The following is a 13,326-nucleotide window of genomic DNA, read 5'->3' on the forward strand; positions in this document are numbered from 1 at the left end:
AATCAGCGAACACCTTGATGCAAACAAAGTTATCACTAAAAGCCAACATGGGTTTGTCAAAAACAGATCATGCCAGACAAATCTTATTACATTCTTTGACCAAGTGACAAAACTAGTGGACCAGAGGAATGTTGTAGATATAATTTACTTCGACTTCAGTAAGGCATTTGCTAAAGTAGATCACAAACTACTACTTGATAAGATAGAAAAATGTGGGTTAGATAGCATTACCACCAGATGGATTCGTAGCTGGCTGACAGGCCGTACTCAGCGTGTGGTCCTCAATGGAACCACATCTACATGGAAGGAAGTGTGTAGTGGGGTGCCCCAGGGCTCTGTTCTGGGCCCAGTGCTCTTCAATATCTTCATTAATGATTTGGATGAGGGGATAGATGGGGAACTCATCAAATTTGCAGACGACACCAAGCTGGCAGGAATAGCCAATACTCCAGAAGATAGGCTTAAGATACAGAATGATCTGGACAGACTCGAACACTGGGCACTATCTAACAAAATGAAATTCAATGGTGAAAAAAGTAAGGTTCTACACTTAGGCAGGAAAAATCAAATGCATAGGTATAGTATAGGTGGTACCTTGCTCAATAGTAGTAACTGTGAGAGGGATCTCGGAGTCCTAGTAGACAATCACTTAAATATGAGCCAGCAGTGTGCTGCAGCTGCCAAAAAAGCCAACACAGTGCTAGGCTGCATTAACAGAGGGATAGAATCAAGATCAAGTGAAGTACTAATACCACTTTACAATGCTTTGGTAAGGCCACACCTGGAATACTGCATCCAGTTTGAGTCACCACGATGTAAAAAAGATGTCGAGACTCTAGAAAGGGTACAGAGAAGAGCAACAAAGATGACTAGGGGGCTGGAGGCTAAAACATATAGGGAACGGTTGCTGGAATTGGGTATGTGTAGTTTAACAAAGAGAAGAGTGAGGGGTGACATGATAGCAGTGTTCCAATATCTCAGGGGTTGCCACAAAGAAGAGGGAGTCAAGCTATTCTCCCAAGCACCTGAAAGCAGGACAAGAAGCAACGGATGGAAACTAGTCAAGGAGAGAAGCAACCTAGAACTAAGGAGAAACTTCCTGACAGTTAGAACAATTAACCAGTGGAACAACCTGCCTCCAGAGGTGGTGAATGCTCCAACACTGGAGGTTTTTAAGAAGAGACTGGACAGCCATTTGCCTGAAATGGTATAAGGTTTCCTGCCTGAGCAGGAGGTTGGACTAGATGACCTCCAAGGTCCCTTCCAACATTATTATTATTATTATTATTATTATTATTATTATTATTATTATTATTATTATTATTATTATTATTATTATTATCAGTATCCAATCTACAACTTACGATCGACACAATTACAATCTTCATGTAAAATAACGCAATGAACAATAATGAGAAATAAAGCGTGCAAAACATAAATAAATAAATAAATAAATAAATAAATAAAACCTTTATTGTCAAAGTACAACATGTGTACATTGAGATTAGCTGAGCCTCCCCCCGTGCTCTCTCCCCCCAATACACAGTGACAACAAACCCTCCATCCTACCATACCATGTGAACCAACTACACCACACACCGGTCTCCCAAGTCAATTCTGCATAAATTCACAGAGATTATATCCCATTTAAAAGCCTAACAGCCCACGGATAAAAGCTATTTTTCAGCCTGTTGGTACGGCTGACTATACTCCTATATCTCCTACCAGATGGTAGGAGAGTAAAGAGATGCCATCCAGGGTGTGAGTCATCCCTGAGAATCTTCCTCACTCTTCCAAGGCAACGAGCCCTGGCGATGTCATCCAGTGGTGTCAGGGGACAGCCCACAATGTCTTGTGCTGTGCTCGCTACCCTCTGTAATACTTTCCTGTCTGCGGATGTCAGACCAGCATACCAAACCACAATACCATACGAGAGGACGCTCTCTATAGTAGACAGGTAAAAGAGGGTCATTAGCCGTTGTTCTACCCTGTTCTTCCGCAAGACCCTAAGAAAGTGAAGCCTCTGTTGGGCCTTTCTAGCCACCTGGGTTGTGTTAACTTTCCAAGTCAGATCTTCACAGAGGTAGACTCACAGAAATTTAAAGGAGGAAACTCTCTCCACACAGTCCTCCCCAACGTAAAGTGGGGCAGGTTCCTCCTTTTTTCTCCGGAAGTCTAACACCATCTCTTTCGTCTTACCGATGTTTAGGTGCAAGTTGTGTTACTACGCCATATGGATAGTTTTTGTACCTCCGCCCTATATGCTGTCTCATCCCCACCTGTAATAAGAACATAATATGACATGAAAAATGCAATCAACAGGATCATACCATTCTCTGAGCAAGTGCCCGGGGAAAGTTATTTTTAAAATAAAAATATTCAGTTACAGAATACTTACTACAAGATCTACAAGATCATTTAATATCCAATGTCATCAAAAGCTCAATTACATTTTTATTTCTTCATTTTATTCTGTTTCTATAATTATTAGTTTTAACAAGTGGTAAAAATTACCGGTTGGTCTGACATAAATTCATCTTTCATGCCAAATAAACATAAATGAAAAAGCTAATTATACTCCAAATTTATGCTTATAAAAAAACATGCTTAAGCAGGTTATTAAATTCTTGAGGGACAAAGATAAAAAATAAATTATATGTACAGCTCAGTTCATAGAAACTTGATACTATATCTTAAAATATTTCAGTAAATGAAGGCTGAGATTATCAGGAATTATAGCCATTAAATATTTCTTTTATTTACCTGTATCTTTTTTATTTTTTGAATATATTTAACTTTATAAGCTATTCTTCGAAATGAATTTCCCCTCATGTCTATTCAAAACTACAATTAACTAAAATAAATCTCATTAACAGAAAACTAAGCTCACTGAACTCAAAGACTATTTTTGAATGGGAAACTATAGAATTGTTTTGATAGTAAGTAAAACACAAAGAGAACTTGTTTGGTAAAAAGCAAAAAGCAAAAAGAAATAAACCCCTAACCATTCGCTATTAGAAATACAGCAGGTTTTTCATTAGATCAGTAAAACTTGCATTTGTTCACAGCATGCACTTAAATTTAGTTTGAAAATGCAAATGTCTTTTGGATGCAAAACGTCTAACAGGGGCAAAGGCAGGTAGATGAATTAAATGAATTCATGTGTACCTTCAGAAAATATTTACTAAAGATGGGAAAATAGATTATGAAATTTTAAGATGTACAAATGTTCGTAGGTAGAGAGCAGCTTGTGCATTGTTGTGAGGAATTAATATTTATTGAGTGAAACCAAAATGGTCATATGCAGAAATGTTTATCTTTATACTTTATGATATGTAAATGAGAGTTGATAATCTCAGGAGAAATGGTATGCATGGTAAGATAGGGCAAACCTGAACTATTTGTTTATTTATATATTTGTTTGTTTGTTTATGTTGTTGTTAGTTGTGAAGTCATGTCTGACCCATCGTGACCCTATGGACAATGTTCCTCCAGGCCTTCCTGTCTTCTACCATCTTCTGGAGTCCATTTAAGCTCACATCTACTGCTTCAGTGACTCCATCCAGCCACCTCATTCTCTATCGTCCCCTTCTTCTATTGCCCTCAACCTTTCCCAGCATTAGGATCTTCTCCAGTGAGTCCTTCCTTCTCATTATTGTTTGTTTATATCTCACCTTTATTATTTTTACAAATAGCTCAAGGTAGCAAACATATCCATCACACCTTCCTCTTCCAATTTGCCCCACCACAACAACCCTGTGAGATGGATTGGGCTAAGAGAAAGTGACCCAAAGTCATCCACCTGGTTTTCATGGCTAAGGTGGAATTTGAGCTCAGGGTCTCCTGCTTGCTAATCTGCTGCCTTAATTACTGGATCAAACTGACTCCTTGCTCAGAAAGAATATTAGTTAAGAATGAAAGGACTAGGTTTGCCCTTAAACAAACTTTCTTTTGTTGACTGAGATTTATACGGTACACACCAAGTTGTGGTCTTAATATAAAATTAAGGTAGATATGTGGGTGTGTAGGCGTATATGTGCAGATGAAAACATAGGGTTGCTACATTCTGTGTACTGTTTTGAAGATATAAATTGGCATAAAGTTTCCATAATCTACATTATTAGACCTTGATTTGTTAATTTGCAAGTTTAAGTTTTCAAGAATTATTAAGATCTAATGATATAAAAAGGTATCATTCACCATCTGGCACATTGTTTCCTCCTCAGGCCAAGACTTTTTCTGGGGGGAGGGGGACTGTTATATGGGCAAAAATAAATAATTTCATTTACCTTGATTTCTGAAAGATGAAGACAAGTGTCAGATGCTCCCAGACAAGGGACTAACTTAAATGGGAAGCTATAGGCCAGGTGTGCCCAGCCAATGGCCTGTGGGCAACATGTGGCCCTGGGCAGCTAGTAATGCAGCCCCCCACCCACCCACAAGATTGTAATAAAAAAATTAAAGGAAGTGTATATACATTATATACATTAACTATATTGTATATTTTATATGCAGCCCAAGACAATTCCTCTTCACTCAATGAGACCCAAACATGCGAAAAGGTTGGACACTCTTGCTATAGGTAATAGCATTATTGAAAATTAAATAGTTTCTTCCAGAATTGCAAATGATCCGAGAATGGGCAACTTGTAGCCACATACATCCACCCTAAGTCATTTTTAGGACCCCAGCAGTTCTTCTGGGGTCACAATCCAATTTTATCAATCAATAATCAAATGTATAGGCTGCCTCAGTTGCAACTGGAAAATCTAAAAATATAATGACAAAATAAACAAGACAGAAAAGCAGAATTCAAAAATAACAAAAAATATAATTACAAAAAAATGCCAAATATCAGCACTCTGGTTTTCTGCTGTTTTGAAGCAAGACACACACAAGACAATACTGTAAGACATAAAATATATTTAATATAGATTTGAGGAGGGGAGCAAACCATGTAACTCTTCCCATCTTTGTCCATATGTTGATGTGACCCTGCATAAATTGCCTCACCATTGCAGCTCATGACCTTACTCAAAAACACTCTGCCAAAATAAGGATTCAGAATCAGAATAATGGAGTTGGAAGGAACCTTGGAGGTCTTCTAGTCCAACTCTTTACACAAGCAGGAAACCCTATACCATTTTGGACAAAAGGCTGTTCAATCTCTTCTTGAAAACCTCCAATGTGTGGTGACCATCCACAACTTCTGAATGCAAGATGTTCCACTGGTTAGTTGTTCTCACTGTCAGGAAACTTTTCCTTAGTTCTAGGTTGGTTGTCTCCTTGGTTAGTTTCCATCCATTGCTTCTTCTCCTGCCTTCAGGTGCTTCAGAGAATAGATTGGATCCCTCTTCTTTGTGGCAACCCCTCAAATATTGGAACACTGCTATCATGTCACCTCTGGTCCTTCTTTTCACTAGATTGGCATACCCAATTCTTGCAACCCTTCTTCATATGTTTTAGCCTCTAGCCCCTAATCATCTTTGTTGCTCTTCTTTGCACTCTTTCCAGATTCTCAACATCTTTTCCATATTGTGACAATCAAAAGTGGATATTCCAACTGTGATCTTACCGAGGCATTATAAAGTGGTACTAACACTTCATGATCTACTGCTAAGCTTGTAAGCCGCCCTGAGTCTTCGGGGGAGGGCGGGATATAAATGTAATAAAAAATAAATAAATAAAATCTTAATTCTATCTCTCTATTAATGTAGTCTAGGATTACATTAGCTTTTTTGGTGGCTGCAGCACACTGCTGGCTCATATTTAAGTGATTGTACAGTGAACCTTGTCCTGATCTTTCTGATCTTTAGTCAAATTTCAGGTGACCAAATTGTATCCATCTTTCCATCTCAAATGGATGTAAAGGACAGGTCAGAAAAGAGTGCCGTGAGGTGAAAGAAATATCTGCTGCTGGGATTTGTCTGAGTATCTGCCCTCAAGAAATAGCCTGAGGGACTTCTCTGTACTACATGGATTACAACAAATAAAAAACTTGAGGTTCCCCAATGGTAACAAAGTAGAGGATGTCTATGGACCCCAAAGGCCTGAACCCCTTCAGTCTCATCGGATTCTATAGAAACAAAGGACTGGGGGGGGGGGAAACTGAGTGGCAACTGAGAAGACAAGAAATCCCAAAAGAACATTCTGAAAAGAGCCTGATATTAGTGTAAATTTAATGTGTAAATGTCTTTAAATTTAAAGACCACCATAGCTAATCAGAATCAGATACAGGCAAAATATTGTGGAAAAGCTCATTGTCCTCATTGCAGGAAACTACATATCTGAATTAAAGGGAAAAGGAAAGTTATTTTTGTTTCCTGCTCAGATGCAAACAGTGATTCAAACATCACTAGGATAGACAGGGAATACTGACTATCTCAATCCACAAAGACTTAATCTCTTGTTGCTCTTTCTACATCTGTGCTCCTTTGTTAAGCAAAGTTTCTTTAACTTTGACAAGAATTTATTTTTGATCTTTTTATCAGTTGCTTTACATAAATAAGTTCATCTTTATTTTCACCTTTTCCTCAAAGTGAGAAAGAAAGTCAGTATAAAGATAAAAACTTGTCCTTTAAATGTATTTTTCTGTATTCACATATGAAATTATTATTGTCATTTCCTTATTTAGGTAACCTATATCTAAGTTGCCAGACATCCCAAAACATGTTGTTTTATATTCTCCTGTGACATAAATTACTTAAAAATATATTCAGAAAGAAAAATGTAAAAACAAAGATAGTTTTCAAAGCCACAAGTACTAGAATAATATAACAAAATTCCTAGAATTATTTTTCCATTGGAATTAGCCTATACATCAGGGGTCTTCAAATCTGGTACACTGGCTGAGGAATTCTGGGAGTTGAAGTCCACAAGTCATAAAAGGGCCAAGTTTGAAGACCCCTGCTATACATTTACTCAAAACTAAAACTCTTTGTACAGAATCCAATCTAGATTGGTCATTGGGACCAGAGATTTAATCTTCTGAATTTTGGGACTCATACTAGAGTCCATCCTCAGGGAACTTCTCTCTCAGAGAATGTGTAGATCCCAGAAAAATTGTAAAATATTGCAGACTTGTTTATCCTAAATTAATGATGCAGCAGACTACAACTGGATAGGTGATCATCTTCATTTCCAATAAAAAGAATCTTTCTGGCTGAGGAATTCTGGGAGTTGAAGTCCACAAGTCATAAAAGGGCCAAGTTTGAAGAGCCCTGCTATACAGTACATTTACTCAAAACTAAAACTCATTGTACAGAATCCAATCTAGATTGGTCATTGGGACCAGAGATTTAATCTTCTGAGTTTTGGGACTCATACTAGAGTCCATCCTCAGGGAACTTCTCTCTCAGAGAATGTGTAGATCCCAGAAAAATTGTAAAATATTGCAGACTTGTTTATCCTAAATTAATGATGCAGCAGACTACAACTGGATAGGTGATCATCTTCATTTCCAATAAAAAGAATCTTTCTGGCTGTGGAATTCTGGGAGTTGAAGTCCACACATTGAGAAACACTGGTTTAGGATATCTTATCAAAACTTCTCTTTTATCTCACTTGACAGACAATCCACTAAATAATATTGCTATCTATTGGGAAATGCTGGTTCTCTTTCTCTCATAGAGTTCCTTACAAAGGAGGTGACCTTGATTTGCAAATCTCGTCCCAGAATGGGGGAGCTGCAAGTATCATTCAGAGCCTAAACATTCTGCTCAGGACACCCCCATTCAGAAATTGAAATGTGAGGGACTTAATAACTACTGGATATTTTCTATTTTCCCAGCGTATCACAATTACAGAAACCCCTGTTCTAAATAACAGCATGCTTATTGATGGTGAAAATATACAGGACTCAACAGCCCTCAAAATTTCTCATTTAATTTTTATGCTGGAATGTCTAACAGTGGTAAATTGGGTGCAGTACAGGCCATGTTGGTGCACAGGGTCAATGATTTGTTTACAGCAACCACCAAATACATTTGTGTTCTTATTATTAATGGTGTAGCAATGGTTTCCTTTACCAATAGTTCCTAGAATTAAAAAAATCCAAATAGCTTTCTGTATTTTTAAGGCCATTACACAGTCTTTCTGGAATTGGTGCCAAACGTTACATTCCTTGATAAGTTTGTTAACTATCAACTTCTTTGCATCTCTTTTTCCAGTTTATATAGCAGAATAGGAAACATGGAGCAGGTTCATTTATTTAGTTCAAGATACAAATAGCAAGTTGTTGCCATGTTCAAATTCTCACACGGGCTAACAAATGTTTTAAATCAGATTTTGGCACAAAAGTTAAACACGCTTACACATGACTCAAGAGTTAATATAGAATAAAGGTTTGTATCTTACAAACAGTGTTTACTTCTTTTAGACACATCAAAGGAGTTGGGATACACTAAGTCACTGGTGAGCAATGTAGCATTTAAAATTCCCATATCTTACTACCAGCCTCCAGAAACCCACATATATGTGCCATAAAAATGGAGGGAGGAGAATTGTTAAAAAACCACAATGTAATTTTCCATCAATTTTCAAAAGTCTAAAATGAAGTGTTTTGCTTCTCATAAGCTTGGCATAATTTTTAATATTGAGCAAAGCCCAGTCTTGGTACTTCTTGAATGGGGAACTACCAAGGAATCCTAGAATTAATATATAGGCTAAGTAAGGAAATTTAAAAAACACCCTAGAAGAAAGCATTGCCCAACCAATTCTATATTGTTGCTAAGAAAATTACAAGGCTATCTCCATATAGTAATCAGGACTTAATCAGTAATCAAAGGAGATGTACATTGTATATCACTTTTGTAATTATGGTGACTTTGGATCCTGTAGAGTGCTCATAACTGCATATTCTCAGTAGGACAGATATGCTTTTTAGTTTTCATGATATAACAGAACATTATGTATTATTTGTTTGTTTATTTATTCGTCAAACAAAAATTACAAATTTGAACGAACAAAATGAAAAAACGAAAATGTGACAGGGATGGTAGGCACATTAGTGCACTTACGAATGCCCCCTTAGGAACCTCTTAAGTATGGCATGAGGTCCATAGAAGTTGGAATTAAAACTATGAAAGTTAGTAGCTGAAATAACTGAATCAGATAAGATATTCCAGACTTTGTTTTATGAACAAACACTAATTCTATCTCTATCAGGATTTATTTTTTCAATGTTAAAAAAGCTGTGACTATGGTATTTTCAGTAGTTTAAATTTTATGCCTTTGTCTCAGAATTCTTCACTTTTCTCAGTACAGTTAAATCCATCCGGTGTCAATTATATAGGTGGCATTTGTGGGAGGGAGTTAGTGTGGGAAGCAACACAGTTTCCTGATTTTGGCTTTTCTTAACACTTGATCTTTCACTTACACATTATGTTTATGGTGCAAAGAAATTTACAGACACGTGACAGCAGTTCAGAAAGGTGAAAACTGAAAGGCAGACAAACAGAAGACTTTTATCATTTGGCAAGCACACTTAAACAATAATAAAAATATCTATTTTCTGCTTTCTATTTTGAAAAGTGAGAAAGTTGTCTCTTAGGAGGCCTTACAGTAAATCCAACACATTTTTGAACTCTGTGTTTTTATCACGGTTTTAAAATCAGATTTTTAAAAAGAAATAACTTTGGCCATGCTCCAGCTAAAGTGGGGTTTATTTAATCTATTATCTTAGGCATCACTTATTTGAGCAATTTCTTGTCCAAGAACTCCATGCAGCCATTAAAGATCTTCCAAGCCCTCTTCCACATTTTTTATTGTTTTTATTATTTTATTTATATCCCGCCTTTATTATTTTTTTATAACCAACTCAAGCAAGAAAACATATCTAATACTCCTTCTTCCTCCTATTTTCCCCGCAACAACAACAACCCTCTGAGGTGGGTTGGGCTAAGAGAGAGTAATTGGCGAAGGCCACCCAGCTGGTTTTCAAAGCTAAGGCAGAACTAGAACTCATGGTCCCCAAGTTTCTGGCCTCGTGCCTTAACCACTAGACCAGAGGTCACCAACCTTTCTTGGTTGGTGGACCAGAGGGTAAGGGAGGGGGTAGCATTTTACGCATGTGCGTGCACATGCAAATGAGGCTGCAAGCACATGAGTGATGCAAACGGGGCAGCGCTAGCACCCACATGATACTTGCTAGCCCTGCCTCATTATTGTGTGGCACAGTACCCTGTGTCTTGTTTTCACACCCTGCGATGCAGCAGCATCCCATTTTCATGCCCCGAGGCATTCCATTTTTGCACCCCACAGCACAGCATACCTTTTTAGCACCCCACAGCCAGCAAGCCATGGCCTGGTAGTGGGCTGTGCCCCACAGTTGATGGACCCCTGCACTAGACCATACTGACCAAGAAAAGGCTTGACAGTCCATTCTTCAATGAAGACAGTAGAGCAGAAGTTTGATTGTTCCCAATTGTCTTCCCTCCTAATTATATTGAACAACCCTTCCGTTTCTTATTGCTGTTTACCTCAGCGGTCCTGGGAAAGCTCTTTCCAGGACCAGCCAGCCTGGCAATAGGGAAAAAAGTCAGAATATAAATTCAGCACATAGGAACGAATGGTTTCAGTCATTAGATACCACTTGAAATATACAGGAATGTGTGAATATGTGTTATATGAATGATACTGTGTTTCCCTGAAAATAAGACCCAACCAGAAAATAAGCCCTAGCCTGATTTTTTTGGGGGCTGAGCCTAATATAAGCCCTATCCCAAAAATAAGCCTGGGAGGTGAGCGTGGCCAGCACAAGTGGCGGCAAGCGCATGGGTGACTATGGTGTCTGGTGCAGATGCGGCCTGCTGGATAAGGTCAGCGCAGAGGCAGAGGGGGAGAGGCAGATGATCTGGATGTGCCACATGCTTTTCGCCCAGAGGGAGACTGGAAGCTTTGTCTGCTTGCAAATGGGGGCAGTTGGAAATCGAGGGATTTGCTTCATTTCCAAGTGCCCCATTTGCAAGCAGATGAAGTTTCCAGTCGCTGTCATTTCTCTGCCCACGCAAAAAGTGTCTGGGCACCCCATTGGTACCCAAACACTTTTCACTCAGAGGAAGAATGGAACATTCATCTGCTTGCAAATGGGACGGTTGGAAACCAAGGAAATCCCTCAGTTTCTAAGCACCCTTTTGCAAGTAGATGACGTTTCCTGTCTCCCTTTGGCAAAAAGTGTTTGGGCACTTATGGGGTGCTTGGGGCACCTCCACCCCCTCCCATATCTGCCTTGCCTCATGGCGGTGGCACAGTGCGGCGGGCTACATGGCCTCCTGATGCAAGCACCCACGAGAGGCCACAAAAGTGGGTCAGAGGCCACACGGGGTCCTGATGGATGGGGCTGGCAGTGCTGCCACTGCCACAAGGTGAGGCAAGTTTCAGGGGGGAGACAACCCCTCTTTTGGAGGAAAAAAAAAATAAGACCAGGTCTTATTTTTGGGGAAACACAGTATATATTTAGAGGTAGTCTTCGACTTATGACTAGTCATTCAGTGACTGTTCAAAGTTACAATAGATCCCCCAAAATAGCACTTAGCAATAGCACTTAAACTTATATACTGCTTCACAGTGCTTTACAGCCCTCTCTAAGTGGTTTACAGAGTCAGCATATGGCCCACATATGGGTCCTCATTTTACCGACCTCAGAAGGATGGAAGACTGAGTTTGGGCCAGTTGCTGCTTCAGTTCAATTTAACTACAAGGTACAATAAATTTACCTAATGTCAAGATAAAAATAGGGAAAAAAAGGAAGAAGTCATATCTAGTCCATCTTGAGTCCTTAAAAGAAAAGTTAGAACAACGAATATAACAAATAAATATATACAAGTTAGGCTAATTTATTAGAAACAGGAGAAATTGTAATCATACAATACTTACCAAGATGTATATAATGCTGATTTGAGGTAGTAGAGAGACTGGATATCCACTGAATCAGAGAAATTATAGTATGTTTAATTAATATTGGATCACTTACAGTATTTTAGATTTAGATAAAAGAAATGAATATACTGCAATCCTACACCCCCTTCATATGTTAATATACAGTAGGATTGTAATTTTTTCTTCCTCTACTAATACTGCCCTCCAAATATTTCTCAAGTATTCCTGCTAAAAAGCCTTAAGCCATTCTTTCAAAGAAGAAAGATGTAGGATTTTTGCATGTATTGAAACTTAGTAATAATTGTGTTGTGTTTACAGTCAAATTTCCTTTTAAAAAGAAAGAAAGAAAGAAAGGTTAAGGACAAAAAGAATACAGCTCTAAAGTGTTTACAGTGTGGCTTTGAAGAGGCAGCTGATGTAGCTCTGCATTTGAAGTTAATTGTCTGTGGAACTTCTCACACCAGGAAAACAAACAAAAGAAAAATCACAGAGATTCTATTTTGAATTTTCATTGCTAGATGTTTTTTGACTTGCTATACAGAATGCTTTTTCATCCACATGTCCTTTCTCCTTCTTCCCATTATTGGTGCATAATGAAAAATATACTTTTCAGGATGTGTTTCATGAGGGAAAAAAGAGAAACCTCTCCACCTATCCTTATCATTGCTACCATCACTACCCACAATGTCAGAGAGTTAAAGAAGTACTAAAATGCACCTCTAATTCAAGTATTGCTGGTGAAAGGGAGGGAAAGAAATATATTCTTATTCTTTTTCAGTCTGAACTTTCTTGGAAAAAGGATTTCCTATTAGAGGTCATTAATGTTTTCACACTCTGGCAAAAACATTGGGGTTGGCGTATTTTAATATGTAAAAGCCCTATATTCTACCCTTTTTCTCTTAAAATAAAGGCTTGAAAAAAGATATATCAGATCAAATGGCCTTAAAGTGCAATCCTATGCATACTTACCTAGGAGTAAGTCCCACTATATTCAATAGACTTGTCTCTTATAATTATTTATTTCTACTGGAGGCTTGATAAAAAATTTTGAGTGTGAAATCCAATTGATTTCAAAGAAAATTAAGCAGGACTGGGGTTCTTTTTCTAGATTTACTTTCTTGTCCCAATACAACAATCTGATCTGAGGATGACCACTTCCGTAAATGGCCCAAACCTCTCTGTTGCACACATCTACATAGATATGATCCAGAAATGTCATTTCCTTGTGTAAATTAGTATGAACTATATTGTTGTGATTCAGGATCAGCCTGTGGGTTTGGCAGTTGGGTCGGACGATTCAGAGGAGGAGGGGGGTGTTGAAGAGCTTGCTGATGGGGTTGAAGAGCTTGCTGATGAGAGCCCTAAGCCAGGCCCCTCCCACCTGGTCATGACGGAGACCCAGCTGTGTGAGCCTGACAGCATGGATGAAGATGACCCACAGCTGGCCTT

General features: G+C 38.4%; 1 protein-coding gene across 1 annotated transcript in view; it reads left to right on the forward strand.

Moving 5' to 3' along the window:
- LOC310632678 (uncharacterized protein) overlaps window positions 1–13,326 on the forward strand; it is a 685,758-nt gene that overhangs the window by 508,884 nt on the left and 163,548 nt on the right. The window lies entirely within an intron of this gene.

The sequence above is a fragment of the Vipera ursinii genome (assembly GCF_947247035.1).
Source record: "Vipera ursinii genome assembly, chromosome: 1".
In the NCBI taxonomy this organism is placed as follows: domain Eukaryota; kingdom Metazoa; phylum Chordata; class Lepidosauria; order Squamata; family Viperidae; genus Vipera; species Vipera ursinii.